At 37.9% G+C, this 26,945-nt stretch overlaps 1 long non-coding RNA gene across 2 annotated transcripts; it reads right to left on the bottom strand.

Annotated features, from left to right (window-relative positions):
* Window positions 1–7,602: 7,602 nt before the first annotated feature.
* LOC105483715 (uncharacterized) lies at window positions 7,603–13,025 on the bottom strand. 2 transcript variants are annotated; one of them, XR_988518.3, is made up of 3 exons: window positions 12,474–13,025; window positions 9,962–10,070; window positions 7,603–8,321 (listed from the first exon to the last, which is right to left on the bottom strand). It is a non-coding gene; the product is annotated as an uncharacterized lncRNA (long non-coding RNA). The 2 variants fall into 2 exon arrangements; XR_011620182.1 differs by having other exon boundaries at window positions 9,991–10,070; window positions 12,474–13,024.
* Between the last annotated feature and the right edge of the window lie 13,920 nt (window positions 13,026–26,945).

Below are 26,945 nucleotides of genomic sequence, written 5' to 3' on the forward strand. Positions count from 1 at the left end.
ATGAAATCAGTGTTTCTCAAAGTATGTGAAAATGTGCCTTTGGAGGACCACAATACAAGTTTAGTGAATCCTGCTTCTGGATCTGATGCTAAATGACACCGAGAGTCACACCCTGAGATTGTTATTCCCGTGCCAGTTTCTTTCAAGTCTTTATATTAAGGCAGGGAAAAAGTCTGTTTGGTTTTAGTATTTCTTTCAGACTGCTCTAATACTTGCTTATTTCCCTTCTTATTGGAATGGGGGTTGGGAAGAGAAAGAGAAAAAGGAGAGAGAACGAAGCTCAGGCCCCCCATTTCAGAGCCAATCTACCTAGTAAAATTTAACAATGTAATTTTGCTTTTATTGTATTTGTTTAAACTGCTATATTATGTTTATAGCAAATTGATATTGGTTTCCATTGATGGTATTCAAATAAATTTTAATTTTATAACCAATATATGTAGAAAATCAGTCAATCTGAAGAAAAATATTAAAGAAAGTAACAATTCAGCAGATACACACTATAGATAAAGTCAATTCTGTAAAACTAGTACAAAAATGAAGGAAACTGTGGACCTTCTACACTAGACAACCTCTTAATTCCCTTTGAGCTCCAAAAAAGTTAATTTAACCAATAGGAAAATTGCCCAAAGCTTGGAAAATTACTTCAGAAAAGAGGCTATTCAGTCATTCTCCATGATGTGATTATTTCACCTTGCATGCGTGTATCAAAACTTCTCCCGTACAATATATACACCTACTACGTACCCACAAAACAAAAAATAAAAAATTTTAAAAACAAACAAAAAAGAAGCTATCCAAATGGCCAAGAAACATATGAAAACGTGCTTAGCTTTATTAATAATCAGGACAATGCAAATTAGAATCACAGTGAAACATTATTGCATGCCCACCAGACTGACAAAAATTAAAAGGTCTGACAGTACCAAATGTGGCAAGAATGTAAAGCAATGAGAATTTCCAATTACTGCTGTGGAAGGATAAAATGGTGCTCTGGGGAAAAAAATGTGAATGACTTTGAAAAGGTTACTCTGTGCCCTGTCTAGTGCATCCTTCCAGGTTATTACTGCCTTTCATTGTTTTTCAGCTATTTTACAGTTCTATGAATTTTAGAAAACTGATAGTAAGACACATGATTTTTGCCCATAGACATGCAAATTGTTTCCAGGGGAATAAAATTGGTTATTGCCTATTGTATTTTTGCCAGTTTTGCATCTATTTGTAAATTCATTAAAGCCTATATATTTGTCTGTTCTTTAGATTCTCCTTGAAACTGGCTGTAACAGTTACAGGTTCCTTCGCTGATGTAACGAGTTAAATAAAATCTTCAATGTGTTGGTTTTACATTTGTGTGAGAGTCACGATTTTATATTTAGAAAAATATCCTTTAACAGTCCAAACTAGAAAACAGTTTACTATTAACAAGTTAGGATATGCATAGTCCAATTTTGTTGAGTGCTGTAACAAAATACCACAGATGGGTAGCTTATAAACAACAGAAATTGAATCTGTAGATTGCTTTTGGCAGTATGGTCATTTTCACGATATTGAATCTTTCCATCCATCTATGAGCATAGGATGTTTTTCCATTTGTTTGTGTCATCTATGATTTTTTTCAGCAGTGTTTTTTAGTTCTCTATGTAGACATCTTTTACCTCCTTGGTAAAGTATATTCCTAGACATTTTTGTGTGTGTGTGTGTGTGTGGCTGTTATAAAAGGTATTGAGGTATTAATTTCTCAACTTGGTCACTGTTGGTGTATAGCAGTGCTACTAATTTGTGTACATTGATTTTGTAACCTGAGACTTTACTAAATTCATTTATCAGACCTAGGAGTCATTTGGATGAGTCTCTAGGGTTTTTTAGGTAGACAATCATATCATCAGTGAACAGTGCTAGTTTGACTTTCTCTTTCCAATTTGGATGTCTTTTACTTATTTCTCTTGCCTGATTGCTCTGGCTAGGACTTCCAGCACTGTGTTGAATAAAAGTGGTAAAAGGGGGCATCCTCGTCTTGTTCCAGTTCTCAGGTGGAATGCTTTCAACTTTTCCCCATTCAGTATGATGTTGGCTATGGGTCTGTCATAAATGGCTTTCATTATTTTGTTGTAAGCCCCTTCTATGCCTAGTTTATTAAGGATTTTTTATCATAGCACTATGTTGGATTTTACCAAATGCTTTTTCTGTGTCTATTGAAATGATCATAAAGCTTTTGTTTTTAACCTGCTCATGTCATCAAAAGCAATTGAAACAAAAACAAAAATTGACAAATAGGATCTAAACTAAAGAACTTCTGCACAGCAGAAGAAACTGTCATAGAAGTGAACAGATAATCTACAGAATGGGAGAAAATTTGTGCAACCTATCTATCTGACAAAGGTCTAATATCCAAGGTGTACAAGGAACTTAACTTAAACAAATTTACAAGAAAAAACAACCCCACTAAAAAGTGGGCAAAGAACATGAACAGACACTTCTCAAGAGAAGACATTTATGCAGCCAACAAACATATAAAGACAAGCTCAACATCACTGATTAGTAGAGAAATGCAAATCAAAACCACAATGAGATACTATCTCATGCTTGTCAGAATGGTGATTATTAAAAAGTCAAGAAACAACGGATGCTGGTAAGAATGTGGAGAAATAGGAACATTTTTTACACTGTTGGTGGGAATGTAAGTTAGTTCAACCATTGTGGAAGACAGTGTGGCAATTCCTCAGATACCTAGAATCAGAAATACCATTTGACCCAGCAATCCCATTGCTGGGTATATACCCCCCAAAATAGAAGTCATTCTATTATAAAGATATATGCACATGTATGTTCATTGCAGCCGATTCACAATAGCAAAGACATGCAATCAACCCAAATACCTATCAATGATAGACTGGATAAGGAAAATGTAGTACATATATACCATGAAATACTATGCAACCATAAAAAGGAATGAGATCATGTCCTTTGTAGGGATAGCCTTTGCATGGATGGAGCTGGAAGTCATTATCCTCAGCAAACTAATGCAGGAATAGACAATCAAACACTGCATGTTCTCACTCATAAGTGGGAGCTGAACAATGAGAACATAATGGACACAGGGAGGGGAACAACACACACTGGGGTCTGTCATGGGGGTGGTGGGAAGGAGAGAATCAGGAAAAATAGCTAACGCATTCTGAGCTTAATTCTTAGGTGATGGGTTGATAGGTGCAGCAGACAACCATGACACATGTTTAACTATGTAACAAACCTGCACATCCTGTACATGTACCCTGGAACTTAAAATAAATTACAATTTAATGAAAAAACTATGTTCATGTGATGTATCACATTTATTTACTTGTGAATGTTAAGCCATTCCTACATCCCTGGTATGAAACCCACTTGATCATGATGTATTGTCTTTTTGATGTGCAGTTGGATCAGTTGTCTAGCATTTTGTTGAAGATTTTCACATTTATGTTCATCATGGATAATGGTTTGTAGTTTTCTTATTTTGTTACGTCCTTTCCTGGTTTTGGTATTAGAGTGATACTGGCTTCCTAGAATGATTTAGGGAAGATTCTTTCTTTCTCAATCTTTTGCAATAGTTTCAGCAGAATTGGCACCAATTCTTCTTTGAATGTGTGGTAGAAATCAGATGTAAATCCATCTGGTCCTGGGTTTTTGTGGTTGTTGTTGTGACAATTTTAAAATTATTGATTAAATCTCTCTGTTGGTTATTGGTCTATTCAGTGTTTCTATTTCTTCCTGATTTAATCTAGGAGGGTTGTATGTTTCCAGGAATTTATCCATGTCCTCTAGATTTTTTTAGCTTTTGTGCATAGAGGTGTTTATAGTAGTCTCAAATTATCTTTTGTATTTCCGTGGTATTGACTGTAATGTCTCCAGTTTCATTTCTAATTGAGCTTATTTGGATTTTCTCTCTTCTTTTCATGGTTAATCTCACTAATGGTATATCAATTTTGTTTATCTTTTCGAAGAACTAGCTTTTAAAAATATCTTTTGTATTTTTCAGTTTCAATTTAGTTCTGCTCTGATTTTGTTATTTCTTTTCTTCTGAATTTGGGCTTGGTTTGTTTCTATTTCTCTAGTTCCTCGAAGTGTGACAATAGGTTGTCAGTTTGTACTCTTTCAGGCTTTCTAATGTAGGCATTTAATGCTAAGAACTTTCCTCTTAGCACTGCTTTTGCCCATATACCAGATGTTATAACTTGTGTCACTATTATCATTCTCTTCAAACAATTTTTTTTTTTTTTTTTTTTGAGACGGAGTCTCGCTTTGCGCCCAGGCTGGAGTGCAGTGGCCGGATCTCAGCTCACTGCAAGCTCCACCTCCCGGGTTTACGCCATTCTCCTGCCTCAGCCTCCGGAGTAGCTGGGACTACAGGCGCCCGCCACCTCGCCCGGCTAGTTTTTTGTATTTTTAGTAGAGATGGGGTTTCACCGTGTTAGCCAGGATGGTCTCGATCTCCTGACCTCATGATCCGCCCGTCTCGGCCTCCCAAAGTGCTGGGATTACAGGCTTGAGCCACCGTGCCCGGCCTCTTCAAACAATTTTTAAATGTCCATCTTGATTTTATTGTCAACTCAAAAATCATTCAGGAACAGATTATTTAATTTCTAGGTATAGTTTTGAGGGTTCCTTTTGGAGTTGATTTCAAGTTTTATTCCACTGTGGCCTGAGAAGATACTTGATATGATTTTTGTGTTCTTAAATTTATTGAGACTTGTTTTGTGGCCTATTATATGATCCATCCTGGAGAACGTTCCATGTGCTGATGAGATTTTATATTCTGCGGTTGTTGGGTAGAATATTCTGTAAATATCTGTTAAGTTCATATGTTCTAGAGTGTTATTTAAGTCCACTGGACTTGGTGGAGGAAGGTAGGAGGGAGGTGAGGGATAAAAGACTACGTATTGGGTACAGTGTACACTGCTTTGGTGATGAGTGCACAAAAACCTAGAATTTACCACTATAGAGTGTATCTATGTACCCCAAACCCACTTGGACCTCAAAAGCTATTGAAATTTTAAAAAACTAAGAACAGAAATTTATTTCTCACAATTCTGGAAATTGGGAACCCCAAGGTCAAGGCAGATTTGGTATCTGGTGGAGGCCCATTTTCTGGTTCATGGACGGTGACTACTAGCTGTGTCCTTACATGACAAAAGGGGTTAGAACTTTCTTGGGTTTATTTTGTAAAGGCACAAATCTCATTCATGCAGGTCGTGCCTTCATAACCGAATGACCTCTCCAAAGACCCCATGTTCTAATACCATCAACTTGACAGACAGGATTTCAACATATGAACTGAGAGGGGACACAAACATTCAGACCATAGCACTTAGAAATCCCATTTCTGTGTATACATCCTAGAGAAACTCTTTCACACAGGCAACAGAAGACACATACGAGAATATTCAAAGAAATATTGCTGTAAAAATAAAAATAATTGGAAAAATCTAAATATATTTTAATAGTAGAACAAATTAATACATTATGATATATTCATAGGAGTCAACACTATGGAATAAAAATGAATTAAATACAACTGGGCACAACATGGGTGAATAAGGAACATGATATTTAGTAAACAAATTCAGATGCAAATGAGTGTATACTTAGAATTCCATTTATATAAGCTTCAAAAAAGTGGTAAAGCTAAACTCCAGTGTTTAGGGATGAATGCTTATGTGATAACCTACAAAGAAAAGCAACGTAATGCATACCACAAAGGCTAGGAGAGCAGATACATTGTATAGAAGGGCCTGACAAACATGGGGTGCAAACAACATTCTATTTCATAAGCTAGGTGGTGGATACACAAGTGTTTACTGTATTGTTACTCTTTAAAATATACATGTATGTTCTATATTTTCATATCATATATCATATATATAATAAACATGCTTTACCCTCACCAAAAACAATCAATGTCAATGGATTTATTATTCTGGGTCTTTTGTATAAGTAAACTGGTAACTGAAATGTTAGAACAAATAACCTCAGAGACCATCCTTTGAACCCCATGGTTGATATTTGATGATTATTCCTTCAGGGTAATGATGTACATCAGAGGATCTAAACTTAAGTTCTGCCCTTACATGGCCTTCAGTACAGAAGTTCTCTTGAACACTGTTATTCTACCCTCTCTTCTATATTAAATTGTGGAACAAATGACAGAGTCACAGAAAGCTCCAGGAGCAAGTAGTAACATTAGTCTGGGCCAATTCTGGAGAAGAATGAAAGTCCCTGTGTATGTACCAAGAAAAGACAGGGAAAAATCAAGGAGATGGTAAAGAAAAACAGATGAGAAAACTTGATTTTCAAATTGTTCTGTGGCCCAGATGTTGAACATATTCTACTGTTTTAGACAAATAACTTATTCTACAGCAGTAAATAATACATTACGTTGATTTTTTTTCTTAGTAATATGTTCTCTTCACTCTACCATTTTACTTTTCAATTTCCATTAGTTTTAGATATTGTTTATTGCAATGTCATTAGATTGAGATGTTAGATATAAAGGCATGTTGTAACTCACAAAGTATAATACGAAGGGTACAACATAGTACTTGGTACCATGAAAGCACCTGTTCGAATTTACCAATCCTCCTTTGCACAGTTTCATGAAGGAAATGGTTTTGGCTAATAAAATTCAGGCAAATTTAGATTTTAAAAAATCAAAATTACATGTCAATCCTTATATTTATAAATATCCTAAAAGATATCTTAATAATATGTTTAATAATACTTTAATAATAAAAATACATTAATAATAGCCGGAGAATAAAGGAGGACATTTTTACCTTTAATACTAAAAGCTAATCTAGACTTTTCTAGATATTAATTTTAAATCATGCAGAACAGGTATTTTGCTGTGTTTCAGCCCAATTCTTGACAGAAACCGCAAATTTCCTATAATCTAGAATTTTCATTATTTATTTAGCTTAAACTATGCTGGAAAAATAAATAATCAAACAATCTGCAGGATAAATGAATGGGTCCACTTGAAAAACCACAAAGTAGGATGTCAATGTAACAGAACTTAGAGTGAGCTCTAGATAAATGACCATTTATTAAGCCCTTAAAAATGGCCTCTTAAAGGAATGGACACCAAATTCCAAAAGTACTCAATTATTCAGGGCAATTTCTTAATTAGGGTGACTAGAAACTTTAAACCACCATGACAATAAGCTCTATTTGGCTTCAGAGACCTGCTAATATTTGTTCACAGATCTTTCTTTTTTTTTTTTTTTTTAAGACGGAGTCTCGCTGTGTCACCCAGGCTGGAGTGCAGTGGCACGATCTCGGCTCACTGCAAGCTCCGCCTCCCAAGTTCACGCCATTCTCCTGCCTCAGCCTCCGAGTAGCTGGGACTACAGGCGCCCGCCACCACGCCCGGCTAGTTTTTTGTATTTTGTAGTAGAGACGGGGTTTCACCGTGTTAGCCAGGATGGTCTCGATCTCCTGACCTGGTGATCCACCCGTCTCGGTCTCCCAAAGTGCTGGGATTACAGGCTTGAGCCACCGCGCCCGGCCCACAGATCTTTCTTTAGCTGTGTCATCTACTACTATGATTACTCTACTGATCCCGTTACTGTAATGGCTGCTACTACTGATGTCATGGTTCTCATCTGTTGAGCACTTACCCTATTCTAAGTTTTATATGTGTAGGCTTAAACCAAGCAGATGAGCCATTAACAGCAGTATCACCTCTTAGGTAGAGGTGGTCACTCATCATTGCATAGACGATGAAAATTGTGTACATTCTAAATCACCCTTGACAGCTAAGCTGTGGGTATGCAAAGGCATATGGAGTAGTATAATAGACATTGAAGACTCAGAAGTGGGGATGGTGGGATGGGGATGAGGGATAAAAAACTATATATTGGATAAAATGTATACTATTCAGGTGACAGGTACACTAAAATGTCAGACTTCACCACTATACCATCATCTATGTAACCAAAACAACTTGTACCCTAAAAGCTATTGAAATTATATACATATATATAAAACAAGCCAAAAACCCCACAAAATTCCTCTTGAAATTTCTTTAAATCACCCACTTAATATAGATAACATCTTTGTCTACTGACCCATTTCATTTAATAAATCAACAAAGCGAGTTTTCCCCTGCAGTGTTGGAACACATCACTCTTTAGTTACATGAGGTGGCAGGATAATTTGGAGGCAGGGGCATGTGTACAAGTTGACTGTAAATATCTTGTGGTCTCTATTTTTTTTAAAACACGTAGTACTATTTAATAAGTAGTGAAATAAACTCAACCCTTTCTCTTCACAGTGGATTCTTTCTGTAAAATATAAATTTTATTAGAAAGCTATTAGTTTGTGTTTTAGGGAACTTGTTAAGCTTACATGTTAAGCTTAAAAGTAAAGAGCACACACATCCCTATCATGTGAGGGCTGAAACAGCTGACTTGTTAGCTTACATTATGACTCAAGTCAAGATCTCAGGCATTAATTTGGATGGCTGGAGACCCTGAGATTTAAATCAGTGATTAATGAGTCTTTAAACGGCTGGCTGCTTATGTGTAACCCCCAAGGCTGGTATTATCTTATTTATTTTTAAACACACTTCAACAAGACAGTATATCTTGCAGAGAAGGCTTTGTAAAGAGAGAAATTACACTCATGGAACATTTAGAATATTGATTACCCATTCCCATCCCAGTGTTCTCATAATAATTATTTAGTGATGTTTTAAAAGGTACAAGATTATGTATGCTTTATAGACAATAACTTTGGATACATTTCAGTCCACAAAGAACCTTTAAGTTCTGTTTTTCTTAAGACTAACAGGGGAGAATAGCATTGAGTTCTGGCTATAAAATAAATAAAAAATAATATTCTTTTTTCTTGGAACATTGTTAGTTTTGCTTGTGTTTCTTGTTTATAGTCTATTTTGACCAAGGCTTTCTTCAAGCCACCATATCTTTGAAGTATTCTCCTATTGAATAATAGGAGAATCTCAGAGCAACTGAGATTTATGGAGCAATTTTAACTTTTGCAAACATTTCTGCAACAGTACCAAGTGTATCCTCCCTCCAGTAAAATATGATTTTCCTTATTTTACTGATGCAAAACATGATTAAGCAGGGATTTAGTAGCATATTTAAGGTTTCCAGCTATCCAGGATCTGTTAGGAACCAGAACCCACATCTTCTAGTTTTTAATTCTGTGCTCCTTCAGTTAAGCTGAGCCCTGACACTAACTGGTTGAAAAGTTCATCTTCAAGTTTCTGAATTTGTCAGGAAAAATCTCATGAGATATTCTTTGTTCAGTTCTGAACTCATATCCAATAGCTTATTGGCATCTCTATTTGGTGAGTAAACATCTTACTTTTTTGTCATTGTTCCTTATAGCTTTTTAAAATACAGGCTTATTGAGATATAATTGACTCACTGCACATATTTAAATTTGCAAGGGGATGGACTGTAGTCTGTGTATACATCCATGAAACCAACAGCACAATTGAAGTGATGAACATATCCATACCTCCCCAAAATTTCATGGTGGACTTTGTAATCTATCTCACATATCCCAAGCAGAACTTTGTATTTTAAACTCTAAACATGTTTCTACCTTAGCTGCCCCTATTGTAGCAGACTGGACTGCCATCCATCCTGTTGCTAAACCCAATGCCCTACTCCCCCATACATGCTATCTATTAGCAAGTCCTAGATACTGAATCCATCTACATCTCTTCATCTTTCTGGCCACCTCCCTAGTCCAGGTCACTTGGTCTCTACAATTTGGCTACATAACAGGTCTGCATGTTTCCATTCTTACTGGATGCAATTCATTCTTAATATAGTACCTACAGTTATCTGTTAAAAATACAAATCCAATTAAGTCACTTCCTTGCTTGAAAGCCTCCCAATAGCTTTCAGCTGCCTCTGGAATACAATGCATTCTCCTCATCATGCCTTACCAGCTCAGCTGTCATCAGCTGCTACCAACCTCTCTCATTGCCATCTCCTTCCACTGTACTTCTTCCACTGCTCTACTCACTGCATGCCAACATCTCCTCCATTCAGCTTCTAGAACAAGAAAAGCATATTCTTGCCACCATATCTTTGTATCTGCTCTTGTCTCTGCCTGAAACATTATCAAGTTTTATGTAGGCTACCTCCTTCTCATCATTCTTCTCTCAGCTCAAATGTCATTTCTTTGAAAGAGTCTTCTCAGACCTCACTATCTCTCCTCCCCATCTCCAAGGCATTCTCCGTCCTACTTTTTAATAGCACTTCTAGTGTTTGGAATTGTTTGTTTCCATGGGTTTAATAACTGGCTCTTCCACTGGAATATAAACTTGAGAACTCTGATTCACTCTATTATTCTATACCTGAAACATTCTAACAGCATTTCACGCATTACCTCATTTCATTTTCATAACATACCTATGAGAAAGGACGATTATCATTATCATTTTAAGTCAAGGAAACGGAGGCTCAGAAATTTGAAATAATTTGTTCAATATCACATAGCAAAGAAAGAGTGAACCCAGGTTGCCTCACTTTAACCTGTCTGCATGCTGCTCAAACAAATGAATTTCTGTACTCTCTCTATTCTGTACTCACTCTATTAGACAATACTCATGACACCTGGATTGAAATCCCGATTGTGTATCTCTGGATAAGTGCTGGACTTAACCTCTCTAATTTGGCTTCCTCACATGAAAAATAGGGATAATGCAGAAAATAACTCAGATGATAATCATGAAGTTAAATTAGTGCAGGTCACTGATTCTCAAAGGGTGGTCTCTGGACCAGCAGTATCAGCATCACTTGGGAAGTTATTTTTAAAGTGCAATTTTTTGGCCTTACTGCACAGCTACCAGATCAGAAACTCTAGGGGTGAGGCTCAGCAATTTATAGTTTAATCTATCCTCCAGGTGATTTTGATGCACACTAAATGTGGAGAATTACTGGTAAGTAAACCTTTTAGTGTCTGGCACAGAATAAGTGAACATAAAAAGGGCTAGTATTAACACAGCCACGTATAGTCCAACGATGTTCTTTTTAGCAGGACAACTTCTTATTAGGTCTGTCTGTCACATTTCAGCATGTTTAACATTCTTGGACTCTGGGCACTAAATATCAATTGCAACTCCTTCAAATTTTGTGACAAAAATATGCTTTCTATGCGTACCAAAAGCTTCCTGTTGGGGTGGGAGACTTAATACTGTCTCCAGTTACGAACCATAGCTCACTAATCAGAATTACTCTCCAATACGTTTTCTTATTCAGGTTACAAATGGACTTCTGTCAAAGGGATACGTGGGTATGAATTGAAGGAATCTGAGTGGAAATGCAACACTGATATTTTGGATCTCCAGAACTTGCCTATAAGAAGAGTCATTTATTCAGGAGCTCCCGAATTTGCGTATAAGAAAGAGTCATTCTCTGCAGAGAATGCAAAGATGAGTCAGGAATGATTCTGCATGTAAAGCAATTGCAAAAATAATTCTGTCACATGGAATAGTAAATGTCTCTAGGAAATACCAACCAATATTGGAATTCTGAGACAGTGATAATGAGCAGTATAGTACAGGGAACTAGGAAAGACTGCTTGACAAAGATAGTATTTGAGATCATAGATAAATGCTTTGGGCCAAAGTAATTGTTATTTTCTCAGTTTAGTTGAAAGTGAATAATGATACTGTGCCCATTTTTATAGGTAACAATAGCATACATGTATGTGGATGAAAATGAGAGATACAAAGTAATTATGAGTGAAAGAAATCCTTGCAGAACTAACAATTCAGTGTTGTCCAAAACAAACCAATGGACAAAGGATTTGAAAATGCTAGTACCATCCTAACATTCCAATTGTTTTAAGCAAATTCTTATTGATAGAGATCTCCAGGACTGCCTATCAACCAGTGAGTAATTCCAATAGTCAATAAACAAATGCTGCCTCCCTCATTAGGGATGGAAATAGATGTTCCCATAGAATTTCAGAAGAGTTGACAGACAAGCCAAATACTGTCAACTTTCAAATTTGTCATACTGCCCCTGGTTCTAGCCTCACTGCAGAAATCCCAGAGAAAGAGATGGTGGGATGTGAGGAATGGAGATAATCTGTGTCTCTTTGGAATGTTCTGGGGTCTACTTAAGACCAGCATGGCAAACATGTATAGTGACAACTCTAATCAATTGTTCATGGCTGTCTGAAAGGGTTGGTGAGGCTACAGTGATCAAGAAAAAATGTCATCATTAATTGGCCATAATTACCTTGAAAAAGTGGTAACCTGTGATAGGCAACAGTTTCTATGCAGTGGTAAAACATGTCTTATACTGTTCCAGAGGGGACATGATTTAATCAACAGTACAATTGAATCTGTATTGTATTGGGGGCACTTAATATTAGAATTTTGCTAAAATATTTGATTTCTATTTAGACACACAGATCTCTAAAAGATAGTTTTCTGTCTTGATTACCTGTTCTTTACTTCATTCTGAATCAGATTGGAAGTAGTAAGCTGTGCTTTATATGCTTGTTAGCTCATTCATTCATTCACTAATTCAGCCAGTCAGCCACTGCCCTGGTTATCTATTGCTGGGTAACACACGACTTCAAAACTTGGTGGATTGAAACAGCAACAATTGTCATTATCTCTTCCAGTTTCTGTGAGTCAGGAACCTTGGAAGGATTCAGCTGGGTGGCTCAGCTCAGGGTCCCTCTGTGGTTTCAAGTCAGATGGTGGCTGGGAGAGTGTGGGGCTGAAGCAGCTGGGGGTTGGATGGGCAGCTCACTATCTTCATGTAGTTCCTTGGCCTCTGTACGTGGGTTAATCTGGACTCCAAAGGCAAGATGTACCACCTTTTATGACCTAGCTTCTGAAGTTAGGCAATACAGGTTGAGCATCCCTAATCTGGAAATCTGAAATCCAACATGCTCCCAAGGCTGACTGCTGACAGGAAGTCACAAGTGGAAAATTTCACACTTGACCCCATGTGACAGGCCTCAGTCACAATGCAGTTGTGACCCCATGTGACAGGCCTCAGTCACAAAGCAGTTTATTCTGTGCTTCCAAGGGAACAAAGACCCTTGGAACTCTCCTCAGCTATGATGTACGTTTGTTGCACACGTCCAGATTCTCCCATGCAAGCAACTAGACTGTCCACTTAGGTGGCTGATAGTGACATATTTACTTTCTGATGGCTCAATGTATACAAACTTAGTTTCATGCAAAAAAAATATTTAAAATATGATCTAAAATACCTTCAGGCTATGTATATAAACTGTATATAAAACATAAATGAATTTTATGTTTAGGCTTGTGTCCCATCTCCAAGATATCTCATTATGTATATGAAAATATTCCACACTCCAAAAAAAAAATTAAAAATCCAAAACACTTCTGTCCCAAGAATTTCAGAATAGGGATACTTAGTGCCTGTATCACTTCTACTACACACTACTGATTATAAGCTAGTCATAAGTCTACCCACCCAAGGTGGAGAAATGGGGAAGTAGTCTGCACCTCTTTATGGGGATGTAACTAGGGTTTAGAAAACACATGGGCTAGGAGATGATGTTGCCATCTTGGAAAAATATGATCAGCTGATTAGCCAGAATCACAAACATTTGTTGGGAGCCTCTTAGGTGCTAGGCTGCACATACTCCGGGAATACAGTGAAGAGGAGAGACCATGTCCTTGCTCCTGAGGGGCATATATTCTACTGAGAATGAGTGAGGAGATAAACAAGTAGTAAATAAACAGGAAAGATAAGATTGGATTGTGATAAGTGCTATGAAGAATGTTAAATAAAACAGAATAACTGGGGTTTGGAGATCTTTAGATAAGGTGGTCATGACAGGTCTCTCTCTCTTTTTTTCTTCAGTATCTATTTTATTTATTTATTTTTTATTATTATACTTTAAGTTCTGGGGTACACGTGCAGAACATGCAGGTTAGTTATATAGGTATACATGTGCCACGTTGGGTTGCTGCGCCCATCAACTCATCATTTCATTAGGTATTTCTCCTAATGCTATCCCTCCCTGAGGCCCCCATCCCCTGACACGCCCCAGTGTGTGATGTTCACCTCCCTGTGTCCATGTGTTCTCATTGTTCAACTCCCACTTATGAGTGAGAACATGTGGTGTTTGGTTTTGTTCTTGTGTTACTTTGCTGAGAATGATGGTTTCAGTTTCATCTATGTCCCTGCAAAGGACATGAACTCATCCTTTTTTATGGCTGCATAGTATTCCATAATGTATATGTGCCACATTTGCTTTATCTAGTGTATCATTGATGGGCATTTAGGTTGGTTCCAAGTCTTTGCTATTGTGAACAGTGCTGCAATAAACATACGTGTGCATGTCTTTATAGTACAATGATTTATAATCTTTTGGGTATATACCCAGTAATGGGATTGCTGAGTCAAATGGTATTTGTAGTTCTAGATACCTGAGGAGTCGCCACATGGTCTTTCACAATGGTTGAACTAATTTATACTCCTATCAACAGTGTAAAAGCGTTCCTATTTCTCCACAGCTTCTCCAGCATCTGTTGTTTCCTGACTTTTTGATGATTGCCATTCTAACTGGTGTGAGATGTTATCTCATTGTGGTTTTGATTTGCATTTCTCTAATGGACAGTCTCTTTTAATTAAAGAACTTAATGATGAGAAGAAAACAGCCAGGGGAACAGAGTTCCAGGTGGATGGAAGAGCAAAAATACAGCATGTGAGGTAAGAATGAGGTTGGCCCATTTGAGAAACAGCAGAGGGCCTGGTGGCAGGATTGCAGTGGGCAAGGAGGAAGGTGGCATGAGATGAAGTCTGAGAAGTAAGCTGGGGACAGAGCATAGAGTTTTGAGGCTAAGAAGCATGGATTTTGTTTCAGTTCTCCTGAAAGTTCCATAAAGGGAGACACTCTGCTTATTCACTCTTAGAACTCCAGTGCCCAGAAGCCTATCTAACACACATCTGGCATTCACGTGAGCTCTGCTGAATAGAGAATGACTGAATGTACCTCAAACCTTAAGTTGCCACCTGACCACATCCCACAGCAAGCTCTACATCATAAGGACATGTTCCATGGAGACAGAGTGGTTGAGATCTCACTTAAACTCTTTAGCTTAGGACTGGCTGGGCTACTTAACCGCATCTATTACCACCTAAATGAAGACACATAACAGGGAGCTAATTATAACGTGTCTTGCCCTGCTCTTGAATAATTAAATGTTTTATTGTCATGTTACAATTTGAATTTATTATCCTTTGCTGGGGAACAAAATTAAACATAATGAGGGCTGTTAGTCTCTTCTCAGTTCTGCCTGTATCCTGTACCTTATATCATTTTTACCACTTTGATTAATGGGTTTAATTTACTTTGACTGGGATATGTAGGAATCAGTAGGTGGGGGGAAGGTGAGACTGTTAAAAATCCTTTTAATTAGACTAATAATACCAAATCTGCATGTGTTAATAAGGGTGCACTATTAATTAGCTTTCGTAGATGGCTTCTGGAAAGGTAGCAGAGTAGCTTTGAAATATCCTTTGTGATACCAGGAAATCTATTAAGTTGACAGGCAAAGCATGACATTACATATTTCCTCAAATAAAAAGCCTTTCATCTCTGAAGATGTAGAGAATCTCACATGACAGACCTATCCCTAGTTTGTTGTGTGGGACGTCTTTTATGGACCCTTCAAGTTCACTATTGCCCCTTCTTGGCTCTGCTCTCTGTCCTAGTGCTGACCTACATGGACCGTATCAGCAGGGTTTCTCTGTGCTCTGTTTGCTGTTTGTATTTGGCCAAAAGAAGCCCCAGCAGGAGATCTGGGTATTGAATCTCTGACTTCCCCACTTTGAGATCACCAGATTTGTCTCCAAAGCTGGCTATGTCCCTTGACCCAAACTCATTGCTCCTCAAGACAACTTTCTCTATACAACTCTCTCTCTGCATTCTGCTAACATCTTCCCACTTTTGCTCTCTTCAGGCCTAGGGGAGTTCATAGATCTCCCATCATTCCTTGGCCCAGATAGTCCTTGCACTACCTCCCACTTCCTACTTTCATCTTTGTAAATAGTTCCATTGAAAACAGATCCTCCTGGCAAAGTGACCCTCCTTGGGAGGCCAAGGTGGGTGGATCACTTGAGGCCAGGAGTTTGAAACCAGCCTGGGCAACATGGTGAAACCCCATCTCCACTAAAAATAAAAAAATTAGCTGGACATGGTGGTGCAAGCCTGTAATCCCAGCTACTCAGGAGGCTGAGGCTGGCACCCAAGAGGTGGAGGTTGCAGTGAGCTGAGATCGCACCACTGCACTCCAGCCTGGGCAACAGAGTGAGACTCTGTCTTAAAAAAAAAAAAAAAAATCAAGGAAAGAAAAGAAAAACAAAAAATTGATCCTCTTTGAAATAGCCTGCTTTGAGTGTGCTTTTTCCTTCTGGGACCCTGATTGATGCCCCCTTGCTATGCCAACATTTGATTAATTTTATTATGTTTTAATTTTGTACATATTTCATTAAAATTAACTGCATCATTTGAATAGAGCTTTATGTTTTGTTTGTGAAATGAGATTGGATCATATGTACAGAGTTGTGCATTTTCACATACAAGATTTCTGTGTTGCCAATATTTGTTTTAATAAGAAATCAAGAACGCTTTTCAGCAGGGGTGGAGGTGGTACCATCTTCAAATGCTAAAATAAGTGCTTTCAATAATATACCATTTTTTAAAAATAAAAATTTCCCTACATGTATTAAATAAATATCTCAATTTGACCAACAAATTTGCTCTTGGGTCATTATTTGTAAAAGATCACATCAGGTGTTTTCTATGAGAGGGGTGCACAGGCTGGAATGTTTATGTGAAGAAGTAGATATTAGAAATCTGTAGTAGATAGGCCAGGCACGGTGGCTCACACACATAATTCCAGCCCTTTGGGAGGCCGAGGCAAGTGGATCACTTGAGATCAGGAATTCAAGACCAGTCTGGGCAATATGGTGAAACCCCATCTCTAAAATAATTAAAAGATTAGCCAGGTGTGGTGGCATGCTCCTGCAGTTCCAGTTACTTGGGAGGCTGAGGTGGGAGGATCACTTGAGCCTGGGAGGTTGGGGCTGAGGCTGCAGTGAGCTGTGATCATGCCACCACTGTACTCCAGCCTTCTAGCCTAAGTGAAAGAGTAAAACCTTGTCTCAAATAAATAAATAAACAAACAAACAAACAAATAAATAAATAAATAAATAATAAAAATAAAAGAAACCTGTATGAATACAAAAATACATGTACTTCATGTGTATGCACATAAGACGTGCTTCAACATTTTTGGAGCTCCAATTATTTGAGGAGAAACATGGGATGAAACTTTTCAGCAGCCACTTCTCAAAGTCTGTCACATTTTTAAGTTTGCCAGCCTGAGGCTGGCGTCTGGATCTCTATGGAGAGAATCATTCTTAGAGGCCTTAGTTTCCTTCGCTTGCCTTCACTTCCATTCCCACACACCTTCTCCTACCCCTAAGAGATTTCAAAACATACTGAGTGCCTCAGCTGGAGGATGATGGAGCCTGCTGGCCCATCCTGTATCCATTCTGCCTTAAAAACTTTGCTAACAGATTTTACTGGGAACAGAAATGGGATTGTCCACCTAAGTTTTAGCCACTGAGATGGGAGCAGTTGTTGCAGAGGGTTTCTGGAAAATATGCTTTTGAATGGTACCCCTTTCCCCTAGCCTTTCTACTTCCCACCTGGAAATTGGATGTGATAGCTGGAGCTCCAGGATTCACTTTATAATCATGGCCTTGCAAATGGATGCCGTATCCTAAAATATAAAGGGCAGAAAAATGGAAAAATGCTGGGACACTAATGATGTCATGGACCTATAACAGCAGCCCCGAATGACCTACCACTGGCATTCATGTTATAGGACAGAAAAACAAATACCTTTCCTGTTTAAACCATTCTTCCTTGTCATTTAAAGAAATTTATAAATGATACCCAGAGCAAGCCACTATGGGTACCATTTGTGTCACCATCAAGAGGACATGGCTTATTTTATGACTAAGGGAAATTTCTGAAATACAGGCTTAAAACAGGTTTCATTCTTGAAACCTGAAATGAGATTAGGATATAGCCACAACCCTACTTTCATACCTTACCCTGTGTCCTAACCAGACCTGAAAATTCATCATTCACAGAAGACCCTATGAATTTCTGTGCCTTGCCCTTTCTCCAGATACCTGATACATTTCTTCACTCTAATAATTCTTTTATATAATTTTGCATTTTTTCCCCTCTCTAGACACGTTTGCAGTGACTTGCTAATATCACTTCACGCCATTCTCCCTTCTCAGCCTCCCGAGTAGCTGGGACTACAGGTGCCTGCCACCATGCCTGGCTTTTTTTAAATTTTTTTTTATTTTTTTGGAGACAGAGTCTCGCTCTGTTACCCAGGCTGGAGTGCAGTGGTGCGATCTCTGCTCACTGAAAGCTCCACCTCCCGGGTTCATGCCATTCTCCTGCCTCAGCCTCCCGAGTAGCTGGGACTACAGGTGCCCACCATCATGCCTGGCTAATTTTTTGTATTTTTAGTAGAGACGGGGTTTCACCGTGTTAGCCAGGATGGTCTCGATCTCCTGATCTCATGATCTGCCCGTCTCGACCTTCCAAAGTGCTGGGATTACAGGAGTGAGCCAAAGTGCCCAGCCGGCACATAAAGACTTTAAAAATGTTTAAAGTGATAACAGAATTTAATTTTGATGAATGAGGTGGTGATGAAAGTGGGGTTGGCTGCTAAATGGACATTGTGTGTGTGAGAGGTGGTGGGGGTGGGGTGGGCAGTTTTCAGAACAGGAGTCAATGTCTGTGAGCTCTATTCTGTCTTGTTCCGGAACCCAAACTGTGACAAAGACCCAAAGCCAGGAGAAATGGTCTCAACAACCCAAAACAATCTGTAAATTTGGATCAAGAGGACCCATCAATGACAAAAATACACACGAAAATCTTTTGGCCACTCTTCGAACAACAGATGATTCTAATCAACATGCAATAACAGTGGGGACACCTGGACTACAATAAACTCTTTCACAGCTGTGCCCTTTACCTTGGGCTCTCATAGCCCTTCTGCTGGGATTTGCAAGTTATCTTCAACAAGGAGTTCCCAAACCAAGGGCCAAGACACATCTGGAGAGTGTATCTTGGGTTTGACAGTTGTGCTTTTAAGCATTCCTGCCCTTCTGGTTTCTGGTTCCTTTGGCTCACTTATGAGAAGCATTGTGTAATCACCTCATCTGACCCTGAGCCAAGAACAGAGGCCTACAGAGGCCCTGGCTAATGTGGGAACCAAGCTTTTAGCTTTGTGGGCTGAGTCTGCTGAGCTGAGCAGCTTCCTAGGACTGTCAGAGGGTTGGCACTACTCATGTGAAGTTGTTCTATTACACCCTTTTTTTTGAAGTTGGATGAGCCTTTGCAGATTAAACAGTTGTTTGCACTTCCCCAGTTCCATGTTGACTTTTATAACATCACCAAAATGTGTTTCACGTTGAATGGAGTGTTACAAGGCTCCATATGGTGAGGTATGGTTTCCTCCTGCCTGGAGTTCTGAATCATTCTGTGATTTGTGTGAATCTGCTTTGCTATCAGGTAATGGAGTAAAATGTACAATTGGTCAGATTTTTTTTTTTTGAAAGAACAACTGTCTACATTTTATCCAGAAGGTGGCAGATAGTGAGTAGGTTGATTACAGATGGCTGTCAAGTAGATGGCACTATGTAACAAGCACTGATTTAAAATCGAGGATGATTGCATTCTGGGGCTCACTGCCACCACCAGTTTCCCTGAGATAATGCTCAAGTAATTCCTCATTGGATAAACCTTCCCTGACCTCTCTACTACTTCCCCTTCCCCCAGTCTGGGTTTGAAATCCCTTCCTCCCTGCTCCTGTAGTATGCTTAACTTTATGAAGTACTTGAAACAGGTCAAAGTGCAAACACAATGGAAGGTAGAATGAGGATATAAAGCACCTTGATGTTTCAAAAAGCAGTATTTCTCATCACTTCTGGTTTAAAGTCTCATCGTTCATGTCAATACGATCCCACTGAGGTAACTATTGTTCTGGTATTTCAGCCTCATTGATTCTGGATTCTCCTCTCTAGGTTATTGAAGATGGGGCAAGGTACTGTCCCAACATCAGAGGAAGGATGTCCAAAGGCTTCAGGTTCCTGTGCTATTCTTGATCCTTACTGGCCTCCAGGGAGATGGCCGTTGCTCCAAGGGTCCCTCGCCATCCCATTCTGGCATATGGTGAGGTATGCCTGGCCCTGCCAGATATTTAGGATGTGGTGCTGGCTCTCACTGCTGAAATCCATGGCCCCTCTGCCACCGTCTTCATCTGATATCATTAAAGTCAGCAAAGAAGACTGGAGATGTATGTTACACATGTGACTATGGCAATGAATTCAGATACGCTTTTCTTCTGATATAGAAAATATTTTATAATCATAAGTAGACGGTTCCTTATATATTTGCCTTTTCAATGGTCATCAACAATTCATAGCTACAGATTCTGCTATGTCTGCATAGCAACAGACTCAGTCTGCTTACACCTTATGAATCATAAATTTACTCATGGATAAGTATGTGTTGTTCTCTCAAAGGTTTGATTATTTAGATTCATTAAGTGTTGTACTCAAAAGAAATAAGACTGGTAACTGTATTTTAATAAAGTGTTAAAATACCTAAACATGTTAATATTTTAATAGATATAAGAGTGTATTGTGCTGTAGGTACAGGTATTTATTATTGTTACTATTGTTTTTAAATAGACTAGGACTTCAAAAGGAAACCACAAGGAACTTTAAGTCCTGCTTTTAATCACCATCACCTTATTTTACAAAGAAAATTGTATTTCATTCTTGTAAGTTGGTATTCATATTTAGTTATACATTTCTACATTATGAAGAAAGTATTCACCCTGAGGTAGGGAAAACAGAATCCCATCTTAGCTCCTATTGAATGCCTCCATCCTGGAATATTGTACGATTGACATATGCATTGGAATTATTCACGCTGCTTGTATACTTTGGGAGATGAACACCTTGAAGACAAACTCAGAATTTCAGTAAGTCTAACCTTGATGATTATTTTTGCAATAACTGAAAGTGTATGGTCAATAATCCAAACTAGCAGATAATTTAAAATGATTTAAATTTAACTGTGGAATATGTTATATATCTAATCCCCTCTAGACACAATTATGTTTTACCTACATTTGTATTTAAATTGATTTAAATACTAATTAGTGTGGGGCAAGCTAAGTTATCAGGTAAAAATGAGCTTGGAACAAAGTACAACAGGAAAAGTAGATTAAAGATTAAGACAGAATTTCATTTTCTATTACTCTTTAACTTCTAGGCAAGCTTACTATATTAAAAAGTCACATTTGTCACGTTGTTCTCAGATAATATTTTTTTCTTTCAGATGAAAGTGACACAAGAATGTTAAAAGTCACAAAATACAGCCAAATACCAACTTTTATTTCCCTAGTCTGTGTCCACAATTAGTCCCATAATTTGTTCCATATTTCAACCAAACTTAATAATTTGAACTTGCCCCAAATGACTTACAGTTTCCCACCTTTGTATTATGCTGTTTTCTTTGCCAGACACACTTTCTCTGCCCTTGCCATGTAATTTAGAGCTCCTCCAAGTCAGGAGGGTGTGATCAGGATAGAAATGGCTTCTGGGATTTGGAGCTTGATAGGGATCACACACATACACACACACCTCCAGCCTCCAAAACTTTGCAATAATGACCAATAATAATTGTGCCCTCCTCTAAGACAGCCATTGTCTTGACATGTGTTATCTCCTAACACTTTGCATTGTGTTGAGGTTTGGAAACTGTCAGAAATATTTAAGGAGCTGCCTAGGAAACAAACTAAACTCATGTCTCAAACACCAGAAAGTACTCTATAATCTTATATTGGGAGAAATCTAAGACTCAGAGCAAGACAAAAAAAAAAAAAAAGAAAAGAAAAGAAAAGAAAAGAAATAATTTTAAGAAAAAGGGTTAGACAGATCATTTACCTTAAGAAAATAAATAAGGTACAATTTATGACCTATTACTATCTCCTACTTTAGTCTTGTTTTACGACTTCGTGGAAGCACTAAAGCATGTTCAGTCAACACAAACCTTGGGATTCAGGGTTATACACTGTCAATGGCTTAGGCTTACCTCTGTGGTATAAATTACAATAAAGTCCTTATTTATTTATACTGAACACTGGAAAACACAATAGATAGAATCTGTAACTTATAAGAAAAAACACAATCACACTAAATTTTACGAAAGACCACTGCATCTTGTCTAACTTTGAACCATCACAACATTTTGCTGAATCTTCTAACATGCAATTTCTTCTTGCTTTGTAGGTTTTACTTTGTTTGTCTTAATCTCTTTACTAAACAGTAAGCAATCTAAAACAAGAAATGTTTTTTTCTCTTGTAGAAAAAATAATTCTACAGCATTCAGCCCAGTGTCCCACACATGACTGAATCTCAAAACCATCTCTTGAATTGAATTTTGCCTGCAGACAATACAGACCTGAACACACTTGACAGCCGTTGAAAATGCTTCTTTCCCCTCATATTTAAGCAGTGGAATAGCCTAATGGTCAACAGAAAACTGCCTGAACTCAAATCCTAGCTCTGTCACGTACAAGTTGTCTAACTTTAGACAAGTCTTTCTGTGCCTCAGTTCTCTCATTAGTCAAATAGTTAAAAAAAAATTGAGATGTAAACATATCAAGATATGTAAGATGCCTCAAAAAGTGCCTAGAATGTAGCAAACACTTTACAAGTATTAATTGTTATTATCATTATTATTATCCTAGTTTAACTCTCTGCAAAAACTGAGTTGAGATTTCAAAGGAGTGGATAACTAAAAATATGCATGCCTCACAAAGGATATTTGTTTGCAAGAAACCACAAATTTATAAATCTTCCTCCTCTCTTTCCCTGATGGTCAAATACAAGGACCCATTGTGGAAATGTAATTTCCTACTCTCTGTGAAGGTAACACCCCTGCCTGTTCTCCTAAAATACTCATGCAAATTAAACAGAATGAACTTAGGGAAAAAGAGACAGCATATGTAGGGACTCTAGAGATGGCTGTCTGATTTTTTGTTGGGCTTATCTTCTGATTTCATTTCGATTTGGGACATAAGACCAGGGGTGTTTTGTGGTTAGTGTGAGGTCAAGGATAGAAAACAAATCCAGTGGACAATACTACCTCATTGGAGAGCATCAATGTGGCTGATTAACAGTCCAAAAATTAGTATTTTTCTTTTTCATGCTGATTAGGAAAAAGACAGTAGCCTTACTTTGAAAAGCCTAAGAATAACAGGTGTTACACAAACAGGTTGACATTGAGTTTCTTCATTAGGGACTCCTCCCCTTCCCATCCTTCTCTCTCTTTCTCTGTTTTCCCATACACCTTGACACCTGTGAGGAGATCATGTATGAGCAGAAAAGGGAGCCAGTCTCCTGTGTTGTAGAATTAATGAGGAGCCCAAAGGGCCCCATCTCATTCCTTTTTCTCTAATTCCTTCTTGAATAAAGGCCTTGTCTAGCTTAAATACTTCATTTACCATAAAAATTACTTACTGGAGCTTTTTAACACACTTTGTTTAATTTTTAGCAGATAAAGCAGACCAAAAACTAAGGATATAGAAGAGTTGGGAAATATAATAGATAATTTTGGTTTCACAGCTATGCATTAAAATTTATTTCCTAGAGAGAGACTACATTTTTTACTAGGCCTCAAAGAACATCTCAACAAAATCCTCAAATTGGAAATTATACAGGCCTGTCAGATGAGCAGAGAGGAATGTAGGTAATAAGGTCAGGGTGGGTAATTTTAAGAGGGCCCACTCATGCAAGGGTTGAGGGAAGAACCTCCACGAGGATGGTGGGCATGGGGTGAGGGCATGTCAGCGGTGGTACACTTTGTAGAGGAGGACACATGTAAAATGGCACTATCATTTGATTACCTTCCTTATGAGTATCTTGGACAAAGTCTAATGTTTCAATTAACTATCACTGTTGTTTTCTCTAGCAACTTTTCATTGCAGTCTTCCCCAATGTGGTGTCAATATATTACTTTACAAATTGTTAACATGTGACAGCTTACAAAAATGTGCTCTAGTGGAGCTCTTTTCCCACCATACCATCCATTCTTAGTCGTGCATCTGGGTTATTACTAAGAACTTTGACTGGGGAGGAAGAGGGTGGGACATATCTACATATCTAAGAACTGAGCTGGAAAGCCAATGGAAATCTAATTCTGCTGAGCAGAGCTATTTGGCTACTATGGGCAATTCAAATACTCACTCAAAGCATCAGAAATATGACTTAAACCTGGTCTTGATTTCAATGTTGTAGGGAAGAAAGAAAGAAAGAACGAGAGAGAGACAGAGAGAGAGAGAGAAGCAAGTATAGTGCAACCCAATAAGAGTAATAGAAATGTTCTTGGTCCAGGAAGGGAGTACTGATTGGTGAGAAATGGAAGGGATTGCTGGCAATACAGGGAAGAAGTAACTTTCTTAGCTGGTCCAAGAAGAAAAGGGTGAGCAGGAAGACTGAGGGAAGAACCTTAGCTAAGCCTTGCAAAGAAGAAAGACCATAGTTGGTAGGCAGTTTTGGGAAACCCAAAGACCTTCAAAATAAGTACTCCAGTGACTAATGACAGTATATGCTTATTCTAGCTTTCTTGACATTCAGGAGGAAACAACCAGAATCCTTTCTCTTAATAGACCTGTGAAGGAAATCTGCTTCTAAGATAGATTCCAGCCCGCAGGGTGGAAACACCACACATTTACCAAAACTCTTCAAATTCACTTAAAAGTAGAAACATCTCATTTTTTTCCTTCTGATTATCCATGGCATTCCTAGTTGTATCCTTTTTATAACATAAAAAGAAACATGTTATGATTATAAAAGTAGTGAATATTGAAAAACACACAAAAATAAAGAAAACAATAAAGTCAGTAACAACTCCATTACCCAAAGATAACTACTGTATGTAATATTGTGGTATGTATTGCTTTTTCCCTATGCATATTTATATATTAAACAAAATTTAACAAATTTTGTCATATATTAACAAAATTAGACATATGCATTTAAGAACCTGCTATGTCCCTGTATGATGAAATTTCTTCTGCAGTATCAGTGATACTGCATAGTATTCCATGTCATGGATATTTCTATTTTTAATGTTCTATTCTTGACCATTTTAGATTATTTCCAATTTTCACAACCTTTAACCACTTTTTGACTAATTAGACTTTCTCTGGTCTTCTTTTTCTCGTAGACAAATCCCTCAGGGTCTGTTCATGGAAGTCTGGTTGGGTCTCTTCTTTTGGAGAACTAATAAATTAGTCCACACAACTGAACTTGCTGAAGGTAAATTTGGAGTTGGGCAACTTTTACTGCATAACAAGCAGTATTTGTGTGCAAAGAGTGTCTGTTTGGTATTTTACTATCCACTAGCTAATATGTTCAGGGCAGGAATACCCCTTTCTGTCCGATGGCTCTCCCTTTTCTCCACATGCAAGGAAGTATGTAACTGGGCACAGTGTTGCTTTGATCTGGTTTTCATTATGTGATAATTGTGGACTTTCTAAATTGTAAATGCCTGTGACTCTTTCCCCAGCAGTCAGACAATCTATGCTCTGGGAAAATTAAAGGGAAGAAATTCAGGTAACAAGAGGAGCAACATGAAGCAATACTTTGCTATAATCATCCTCTTACTAGCTGAGGTCCAAAATGCTGTATTGAGTGAAATAACATGATTAGAGTTAAATAAATAATGATAGCTAAGAGAGAAATCAGCTAGAGAGAAGTTATTTCAGCCTATTAAGAAAAGAAATGAGATGTTGCTCAAAGGAAAAAGGCCCTTATATGAAGAGTGTCAAAATAAAGGAATGAAAAAAGAAATAAATGAAGTCTGAAGAGCATGCTAGAAAAGGCGGATGGATAATTTTAAGCAAAATGTGCTGCACAATGAGATTGGAGATGAATGGGAGGAGGTTTGATTGTGTAAGCAGTTCTTGCTTTATACCAGGGATCTGCAATCTTTTTCTCTAAAGGGCTAGATAGTAAATATTTTAGGTTTTGTAGGTCAGAATGTCTCTCACCCTACTACTCAATACTGTCATTGTAACATGAAGGCAAGCATAAACAACACCTAACAAATGGGTGTGTCTATGTTCCAATAAAACTTTACACAATCTGGTGGTAAGCTGGGTATAGCCTACAGGCTGTAGTGTTCTGACTCCCGGTTTAGATGATCAAAGTGGTGGCGGTTCCTTTCTCCACTGAATGGAACTCATATTAGTTTGGCGCAAAAGTCGCTAATTTTGCCATTATCTTAATTAAAGGTGCCATTACCTTTAATGGCAAAGACCACAATGACTTTTGCACCATGGTTGTTGTGAGGATTAAATAACAAGTGTGAAAAGTCCTAACACAGTGCTTAGCACAAGGTCCACACTCAAATGTTATCTCACCCACCGTCCTTCAAGTCAGTGGTCATACCCCACAAGGAAGCATTCATGGCTTCAGTTAATCATGCATATAAATTAAAGACAGAAAAAGAGGTAGAAAAGAAAGACACGATAAATGAAAGGTCATTATTGATTGTGATTTGGTTTTTCAATACATACAACTCAGGACAAATCATTAAAATGCATCATCTTGCAAACTGAAGAAACAGAACAAAGCACAACTGCAAAAACAAATTAACTCAGGTTGATATAATTTTCATGACAATAGGCTCATTTTCCTTATCTTTCATTGAGCCTGTTAAACTTTAAGAAAATCCCTACTTTTAAGAAATGATTTTTTGAAAAATAGAGGCAGAAATATACTGATATAGGTGAATTGTACTTAACT

The sequence above is a fragment of the Macaca nemestrina genome, chromosome 2 (genome assembly GCF_043159975.1).
Source record: "Macaca nemestrina isolate mMacNem1 chromosome 2, mMacNem.hap1, whole genome shotgun sequence".
Lineage (NCBI taxonomy): Eukaryota > Metazoa > Chordata > Mammalia > Primates > Cercopithecidae > Macaca > Macaca nemestrina.